At 43.3% G+C, this 10,201-nt stretch overlaps 1 pseudogene; it reads left to right on the forward strand.

Moving 5' to 3' along the window:
• The first annotated feature begins 9,817 nt into the window (after positions 1-9,817).
• Positions 9,818-9,934, forward strand: LOC136638449 (5S ribosomal RNA; annotated as a pseudogene).
• Positions 9,935-10,201: the final 267 nt, after the last annotated feature.

Consider the following 10,201-nt stretch of genomic DNA (forward strand, 5'->3'; position numbering starts at 1 on the left):
AGGCATTTGACACGGTCCCTCACCAAAGGCTGATGAGAAAACTACACAGTCAGGGAATAAGAGGGCAGGTCCTCCCCTGGATTAGGAACTGGTTGAGGAAACAGTGAGCAGGTGTCAATGAGCAGTTTTCACAATGGAGAGGTGAAAAGCGGTGTGCCTCAGGGATCTGTCCTGTTCATAAGTGACCTGGAGATAGGGATTAGCAGTGGGATGACCAAGTTTGAGGATGACACTTAACTTTTCTGAGTGGTAAAGACCAGAAAGGATTGTAAAGAGTTCCAGAAGAATCTCTCCAAACTGGGAGAATGGACAACAAAATGACAGATCCATTTCAATGTTGTTCCAGTGGTAAAGACATTTAATTTCTGCATGCCATCCTGGGTAGCTTTCCTGAAGAGTGCTCTGTACACCTTTTAATTAGTAAATAATAAAAAAATATATTGCAGAATATTTGAAAATGTACTTCTGATTTTTATTTTGTATACATTTGCATTCTGCCTTCTGACCACATTAGCAACTTGCATTATTTCATAAAAATACACTTTAAAAAGTCAGTGACAAATCCTTTCAATCTATAACAAGGCAGCATGATCAAAAGGAAATAACATGATCATTAAACGGGAGATGATGTCAGAAACTATTGTCCACAACCTACAGCTCAAAGGTCTGGTGGAAAGGGGATATTTTTATTGCCCTTCTGAAGAACAAATAGAACTGATCTAGTGATTTTTGCTTGAGAGAAAATTCCATACTCAGAAAGCCAGTATCCTCTTTGAAGCTGACAGAAAATGCAGGTAGCTCTGTTGGACCAGAGACAAAAATTCAAAAGAAACAATAGGGTAATAATGGCTTTTTAACGACTTTTTCACTGATTACATCTTCCTGCACTGTCCATAGTTTTCTTTCCTAATGTACATACAGCACAATCCTATGGAAGTCTACTCTAAAGTATGCCGCCCTGTGATCAATGGGACTTACTCCCAGGAAAGTGTATATAGGATTACCACTTCAGCATTTGCCAAGGAATTGTACCAGCTTTAATAGTTTGAAAAATATTCAGTACAGTCTACGCACATCCCCTGCCTAAGCCAGCAATTCTGAAACATTCACTCCTGCTGGCTTTCCTCGAATTCATTTCAGGTAAGTCACAAAAGGATGCTTTTATGTATCTTTGCTCTGGCTTCCTGGGAACTGTCAGGTTCATTAAACCAGGGATACCAGAGCTAAATTACATAATGGATGAACTCCAGAGAGAGAGAAAGTTCAAGGAGCAAACTGAATGATGAGTGAACAAGCCAGGCATGCTCTTCCCCAGGCTTCAGGAAAATGCAGACTGGGGCCCTAGATTTGCATGATCCGCCAATCATCTTACCTGGTAAATATATGAATAAGTAAGCACGGACATTTCCTGGGGTGGCTTAAATGCAAATTAGCCTTTCCCCCCCCTTTGGTGAACAAGCCAGGGATGTCAAAGAGTGAGTGAGAGAGTCATGTTTGCATGCCTTATGTAAAAATCATACTGAAATAGCACCAGCAGACCACCAAGAGTGTATAATAGAGTAACTTATTTAGATTGTATGGGATCTTCCTTTCCTGTGAATATGGATCAAAGATTAAAAAAAAAATTTCCTATTGTCCTGAAAGATTGCTCATTGTACAAAGAGTTGCAACACAGGCTTTTCTACTCAGGACAGATGCCTGCTACTTCTGTGATGCAACTCCTTTCCTCAGTCTCAGGGAACAAGTGAGTGGGCGGGTTAAGAATATGAAATTGCAGTGTGCGCTTGTGGCTTGTTTATGCAGCAAGCATTTGTAAAGGGCTTGAGACTGAAAGATGGGAGAGAAACACCATAAAATGTGTTCATTATTTATATGTGCAGCAAACCGATGGAAGGCAATGAAATATTTGGCTATTGCCCTAGCTGTAGTCTAAAGAACCAAGTTTGCATTCTCATCCAAAGCTGCGCACTGAAATAATTGTGGCTTTGAAACTTCACCAGGACTCAGCAGCAGACTTAGCACTGGGCAAACTGGTCAAACACCCCGGGCGCTGAGTCTGTGGGCCTCTAGGACTGCATGGGAAGGCTCACTGAGGCTCCCAACATGATCAGAAACTGTACTTCTGGTTTTCTGGAAGCACAGTTTAAGACCACAGGGAAGCCTCAGAAGGCTTCCCCAGTCAGTCTTAACGTCACGCTAGAAAGGTAGGGAGTGGATTCACGTGCGGGGGGTGCGGCATCTTCCCAGGGGGGCAGCATCATGGACCTTTGCTCCAGGAGTGAGGAGGGGTAATTCCGACACTTCCAGGACTTCCAAAAGGTTTGCTGCCATTTCAAGGGTACTTTGGACACCAAGTAGTAGTTGGTGGTCGCCACCTTGGAAAAGTGAGACTGTAGGCTGCTCATTTGCATTGTCTGCTAATTAAGCCTAAGCAGAGACATACTTCAGTGGGTTGACTGCTGCATTCTCCAACAGTCAGGCCAAATGAACATATGGTTGTACCTCATTATTGGTTTTGGGACTCCCTGCTGATACCAAAAAATACATAAATTAAAGCAATTAAAAAATTTTTTAAAAACATGTTCCTTTACAATCATGGTTTAAAAAGACAGTTTTTCCTACTGTTGTAGAGAGGCAGTCAATTAGTGATGCAAGCAGCCCTCTCTCTGCCTTTGCCTGGCTCACTTAAGAATTGAATGGATTCTTTACTTCTGCATTCATTACTTCCGTTTCATTACTTCTGCATTCCATTCTTCAGGGCAAAGGGTGAGCAGTCACTTGCATATCTAATTGCTGCTACAACCAGAAGAAAAGCAGTTATTTGAACTGCTATTTTAAAGAGATGCATTTTTTCCTTCTTCTCCAGGGATTGGCACATTCCTTCTCATTTGCAGTGTCGATTAGTGTTGAGTCAAATCCATGCATAAAAAATCCGTATACAACAAGTTTGGATCTGTAAGTTCTTTGGGTTCAGAACAAAAGCCCATCTAGTCCAGTATCCTGCTTCTCATAGGTACCAGCCAGGTTCCTCCAGGAAGCCAAGAAGCATGGCAATAGCTCTTTCCCCACTGTTGTGCCCCAGAAACTGCCATTTTGGCTTTCGACATATGATTTTCTATATAATTACTGTGATGTTATTGTTTCACTGGGGTACACTCATTGCTAATTCTGCCACTGTTGCTGTCCTTGATTATTTTATGTAATTTAATTTGCTTCTATTGTTTGTTTTTTATTTTTTTATTTTATGTAATTTTAATTTGTTTTGTTTATGTATTGGTTCTGGTCTGATTGTGCCTTGAGCACCTTCCTTACGGGAAAGCACAGGGTACACTTTTGTAATAATAATACTGCCTCTGATGACTACGAAGTGTTATCTGAAGTGAAACCAGGGAGAAGGCCTTCTCAAGTGTGGTGTCTCTTCTGCAGAATGCTCTTAAAGCTCATGCAGATATAGGCAGGTTGGTCTGTAAGGTGCTTCAAGACTCTTACAGTCCAATTCTGAGCTCTTTAGCACTGGCAGTTCACGTGTACAGCCGATGCTGGGTGTCGCAGACATCATGTAAAGCACATCTGCAGCACCTGGAGAGGAGGGGCTGCCAGCGCTGGACCCGTGCCAGTTGGTGCTGAACCTCGGTGCCTCTCGGAGGACCAGCCAATGCTCCAGCAGTACTGGCCAGAGGTAAGTAGTGGTGGGGGAAGGTGGGGAGTGAGTGGAACAGGGTGATGGATAGCTAGGGGGGAGGAACCAGGTTGCTTTAGCACCGCTGCATCTGGTGGCTGCGCCACTTTTAGGATTAAGGCTGCCCGATCACATCAAAAAGGATCGTCTGGAACCTATCCAGATGGGCCTTTCCACTTTACCTTTACGTTTAATGCCCGACAAGGCAGCTTTAACCCATTTGATGCCTGCCAAGTGTGAATGGTCTTCATGGAAGCAAGTGAGTCACAAGTGTAACTGTGGCCTGAACCCACAAGTAAGCCATGCTATGTTATAAGCTTTGCACCCAACAGTCTTATGCTAAAAGCTGTGGTTTCTTTTCCAGGCACTTGGTAATAATTTAAACATTTATGCCTTGTTTGAAGGCCTGAACATAGGAGGGAAGATGGAAATATAATCCCCTCTATATTCATTTAGTGCGCTTAGAATCTCTTCTTCTGCTCTGCAAAGTTTCTTCTACTTGAAGATGCTCATTTTCCCATATTAGGCTTATGCCCACAGATAACGCACATAATAGTGATAGATTACTATTCTGATCAAGATCAGCAGGTGCTAAGAGGCAGAGAATGACTAGGAACCCATGTATTTTAATGGAGGAAAAATTGTAGAAGAGTTTTGCTTGAGGGAAATCCAGAACTTTTCCAATTAGCTAAGATGAATCTAGGAAAGAAAATTAATAAAAGAAGGGAACGTTTCATTTCATTATGATGTGTTCTAACAATCCAATATGGTCTGTTGAATAATGAAGAATGCGCTTTCCAAAATTTCATTTTTCTGTAATTACATTTGCAGGGAATAGTCTGTAATTGCACTCTGTGAGTTATAATTTATATATAACCTTTGCCATAAAAATTATTGTTAAAACTCCATTTGTCCTTCTGTGCAAATACATTTGTTTGTTTGTTTTAAAAAGATGTGCCTATTGATGTGATTAAAATGACCTGTTATAAAAATCTGAGTGTTTTTCTGTGACCTCTAAAAATTTAGAGAGACATTCACTGGCATATACAGAACACAACATTAAAGGTGAGGAGCACATGCCTACCTATGCACAGACTTGACTACAGAGATATGTAGTGTGAGACCAGCCTGTCAAGTACGGTGAGAAACCATACACAATAAGAGTGGGCAGAACTGTCAAGGAATCCACATTATCTATCGAACTTTGGCTTCTGGATTCAGACTGAAACAGGTGTGGTAGCTTATTGACATTTGATGGAGTTCCATACAACTGTTCTGTGGCAAGACAGGAGAGAAATCTGCAGGGATAGACAGCACCTTGTGGCATGGTCAACGATTGGCAAAATTACTGACCTTGATACTGGCAATTCGTTAATACTTTAGACCAGTAGTCCCCACTTGGAAAAAAACAAAAACAAAAAACAGTCATGACCCTAAGTACGTTTTTTCTCTCCTAGAGATGCCAGAAAGAAGGGGAGAAAGGAGGGGGAAAGGTGATGGAAAATGGGGGTGGGTGAAGAAGTAAGGAAGGAAAAATAAAACTAGAGGGAGGAAGGGAAAGGTTTGCAAGGTGCCATGAATACCTGAAACACTTGGGTCAGTGATTTCTTCATTATTGACATCAGAAAGGAAATCATAAGAGATTGGGTGGCTAGAGATTCTTTACTTCCCCTAGGGCCAGTTTGGACAATACAGTCTGAGAGGTGGAACACTGCATGAGAAGAAACAGGGTGCACACCCTGCCATAACACATTGTCATCAAATCACATGGGGCCAGAACATCTGAACTGGCCCCCAACTGCACAGTTGAAATGCTACTTTACAGCTATGAGCTGCCTTGCGCCCCATTCCCCCAGGAGTGCTAGTTCTTTGGTTCCAATCAATGTGCCCTTAGAGATGGCACAATTTAAACTTCATTAGCAAGATCCAAAGGTATTAAGCCATTTCTGCCCAACGTTGCATATACGCAACAGGAACAAAATGTGTACACCTGTGGGCTGGGCAAAAATGGGTTAACCTACCAGAATTGGCAGAAAACTGGATCAATCCAATCTGTTTAAGCAAGGCAGAATATTTCACTCTTTAATAAGAATAATTTTTTTTAAAGGCCTGAAAGACACAGAGAAAAATAGAAATGTTCTGCCTGAGTGCCTCAATAGTTCTGAAGGAGGAACAGGATTAATCCACTGCTGGAATATGCATTTATTCCACAGACCTCATAAATTACTCACAAGGTCTATGCCAAATGACACCAATTACATTTCTCAAATGCAGATTTTCAAATCAAGTCTGCATACTCTTTTGTGAACTTAATTCTGCGAACCCTTTTGAGTCTAGGGCTGTAGTTCCTACACACCACTAAGAAATATTTATTCCTTACTGGCCACATATAAAGCACTGGGGTCTCAAACCAGGACTCCCAAGAGTCATGCTCTGTGGTTCTGGCTAGATGCATCCAAAAACAGAAGATTTCTGAAATGGGACATGATAATGTCACAAGACCATCAAGCCTTGAAAATGGGGGGGAAAGGAATCTGATACCAGGGTGGAGGCAAGGGATTAAGGGAGAAGCCAAAATAGCCTGCTATTAACCTTGACTGCCTATCCATGAAAGAGGTAAAAAGTTGGATAAACACTCATTTGGGGGCAAACTGACAACTTTCCCACTAGAGATCCTATATTTCCCACTTGTGCTCTCTTTCCAGTGCAAGCCTGGCAGACTGAGCTCCTAGACACCATCTGGATTTCAGAACCAGCCTATCCAAACACTCGGTCAATTGATCCCATGATGCAGCCTCTAAGTTCTATAACACCCTAACATCAAAGCTTGCTACTTGTCAGGTATGGGGGGCCCTCCACACATCCAGCTGTACACACAGAAGGCCCCTTGCAGGCACTAAATGCCACTGAGGCTGAATTCATCATACTGATCCAAAGCAACCAACCTTATCACAGCCTGTACGTTTCTAGTTACAGCAAAATTCAAGAAGTAATAAAGCCAGTCTGTTCTCCATTGTTTATGGGTGAAGGGAATTCATACTATAAGAAACCTTGATATAGCATTAGAAATTCCCCCTTCCCCTTTGCTTCTCTTCACAATAAATGAGACCAAGGTTTTCTTGGCAGAGAAACTTGCCAGACTTATTCCTAATTTACTTCTGCCTGAAGCTGTCACAGCTTCATTCTATAATTTAACAACTCATAGAAAGGCATGAAGAAAAGAAATACATTAAAAGGCTTGAATTTCCTGTGATGGAATTTGCCTAGCAGCAAAGGAGTCACTCCAGTGGTTTTTAAACTATTAGCACTAGGACCCACTTTTTAAAATGAGAATCTGTCAGGACCCACTAGAAGTGATGTCATGACCAGAAGTGACATCAAGCAGGAAAATTTCTAACAATTCTAGGCTGAAATTCTACCCACACTACCCAGGAGTAAGTCCCATTTGCTATCATTGTTAAAAGAAGATACATAGTAGCCTGTTAAAAGTACAGATCTGTAACATTTCTCCAAATGCAGTCACAGTCCATGGTAGCATCAAATCTGATATATTAAAAATAAAAAAATTGAAATGAATGGAGACCCACCTGAAATTGGCTTGCGACCCACCTAGTGGGTTCCGACTTCACAGTTTGAGAAGCACTGGTCTATATGATGGATGTATCAGCAGAGGTATTAAGACAGAATCAAATTGTTTTGCTCCTTGCAGGACTCAGCAGGAGCAGTTTGGTCTTGTCTCTATTGTGCACATTCATAAAGCCAGAATTTGGGAGGAAGATTTAAACAATGAATAAGGGCTTAGAAGTAAAACTCAGGCGCAAAGAGGAAAAGGTGTGTGAAGCTGTAATGCAAATGCGCGAGATCCTTCAGGGAGATAGGGTGTGGTGTCAACAGATGCCTCTTGCTCTGGCAGGCAAGTATGGGGTTAAAACCTAGGCTTTGTAGACCTAGGCTTTGGGTTAAAACCTAGGCTTTGGGTGTGCTGCACAACTGTAGCCACTAGAGGCAGTCAGGTTTACAGGGATAAAAGCACCTGGAGTAGCAAGGGTGGGTAGGTGTAGAAGGAAAGAGCTTGGAAAGACTAAGAGAGCAGAAGAAATGTGCTTGGAGAAGAGAGGACTGAGTGATGGTCTAGCTGACTGCTGGACTGATTAATGGACTGGCTGATGGACTTACTGACTAATGGACTTACTGACTGACAGATGGGTGAATGGGCTTCTGAGGATTACTGGAACAGAGACTGCTGGACATACTGGAGACTGGTGTGTGGCTGCCATGCCCAAGACCTGCTGAGAACCAAGGTGTTGCTGTGGTGGCTGAAGAAGCTGTTGAAGAAGAGGGGAGGAAGGAGGACCACTGCAGGTTGAACAAGTGAGCTACCCTGGTGGTGGTGTCCAGCAGTGCTGCAGTGCAGAACTAGGGCTATTGTTGAGGTACAAAGGGGACCTAATTAGCTTAAAGTGGGCATAGGTTCTCTAGACGAAGTCGGGACTGGGAATTTGGCAAAATGGAAGCCAGAGATGAAATAGATGTTTACGGCCTATTGTAGAAGGACAGAGCGAGATCTTAGACAACACACAGCTGCCACCCAAAATGGCACCACTATGTTTAAGTCTTTCCCCTTTCCTCATAATGTTTAGGCATACTTACTCATGCTGTGACTTCAATACATTGTGTTTTTCTTTCTCTCTGAGTGCCATGTCTTTGCCTGCTGCTGACAGGGCAGGGAAAACTTTCGATAAGGGCTTGGGAACCCACCAACGGCCACAGAGAACTGTTGGGGCAGCCTTTTCCCCAGCTTCCTAAGTATTGCTTAAATACCTGTGTGCCCTGAGGGAAAGAAGGAAGAAGGCTGCCTCAACAGGTCCCTGTGAAACCATTCCATGGAACTTGTGTCCTCAGCTCCCACAGAGGCCACCAATGTGACCATTTGGGGTAGCCACCATAGCTGCCAAGGTGGCTTCCAAATTTAAAGACTCACTTTCCAATAAAAGTAGTTTACTCAGCATGAATTTGGGTGCTATGTTGAGTGCCTTCGCAGCTACAGAGGCATGAAAAGACAGTCACTCAATAAATGCGCCTAAGCACCACAGGAAGAGGAGAAAGAAGGGAAGAAAGGGAAGGTTTGTCAATGGAGCTTCCTTCCAAGTAAAGGGTGTGAGGATCACACTGCAAGAAAGGATTTGAAAGAGGACTCCTCAGTTTGGGTCCTGTTGTTTTTTACATCTGACAACTAGCTATAATTGTCATTTCACTCTCCAGGCTTTCTACTAATCACAGTCAAAAAGCCTTTTCACTACCATCTCTGTCAAAAATGCGTGACTAATTGAGACGCTGGGAAATGGGACCTCTTTGCATTTAATTAACATTTAACTTCTTAGAAAGATTTTCCTCTCTTTCCCAACATCTCTGTTCTGCTCATCAGGCACTTTCAGATGAGATGCTAAGCAGAAACAGAAAAACAGACAGGCAAGGATGGCAACTGGAGTAGAGAGCTGGGGCATGAGGTTGAGCAGGGCTAAGTCAACACAGGAACTGCCACAGGAGCTCACCCGTGCATCAGGGCAGACAGGCTCCAAGGAGGCAGCTGGGATTCTGACGGTAAAGCAAACATCAGCGTAGCTTCTGCCTTAACTTCTTTGAGTCCATTTTCTTTGGCTTTATAATAATTCATCAGTTTTATAATACAATTTCTCATGGTATAAAAGGGTAGGTTTACTTATTGAAATTTCATATGCCATTTTGCCCAAATAGCTTAAAGCAAAGTACAGCTCTTTTTTACAGTATCCAATAGATAGATGATAATATTGTGGGTTTATTTATTGAACAGTAGGCTTGAATAGTGGTTAAGAGATGGTCTCTGAATTAGCAAGTCTCCACTTCAACTCTCACTTCTACAATATTATTACTCCCACACCTTACAGGTATGATAATTATCACAAGAGAATACATGAGAAGCACTCAGCTTTCACACTTGGAAGTGCTGTATGAAGGCCATGTTGCTGAATAGGATAGACAGATAATTGGTCTCATCCAGATGGCCTATTCTTATCCAGAATGCCTCAAACTCCCACCAATGCACCAAAGAAGAAAAACTGGATGCTCTTCCAGGCTACAAAAGCTTTTCTGCATAGTCATGAAAGCAACTGTTACCCTGCACATGCTCGATCTCGTCTGATCTCGGAAGCTAAGCAGGGTCAGGCCTGGTTAGTACTTGGATGGGAGACCGCCTGGGAATTCCGGGTGCTGTAGGCTTATACCTGGGGTCAGCAACCTGCCACTTTGGAGCCGCAAGCGGCTCTTTCAGCCGTCTGCTGCGGCTCCCTGCGGGGCCAACCCGTTCGGGGGGAGGGGCTCACCCCTCCCGTGACGCAGCCGCCGCTCACCAGCCCGAGCGCGCGCACGCAGCTCCCTCACCTCCTGCAGCTGCACCCCATAGGAGAGGGCGCAAATGGCTGGCACGCCCACCCATGCAGCTACGCTGAGAAGTAGCCCAGCTGCCCACCCACACCTCAAGTGCTG

This window comes from Tiliqua scincoides, chromosome 1 (assembly GCF_035046505.1).
Source record: "Tiliqua scincoides isolate rTilSci1 chromosome 1, rTilSci1.hap2, whole genome shotgun sequence".
In the NCBI taxonomy this organism is placed as follows: domain Eukaryota; kingdom Metazoa; phylum Chordata; class Lepidosauria; order Squamata; family Scincidae; genus Tiliqua; species Tiliqua scincoides.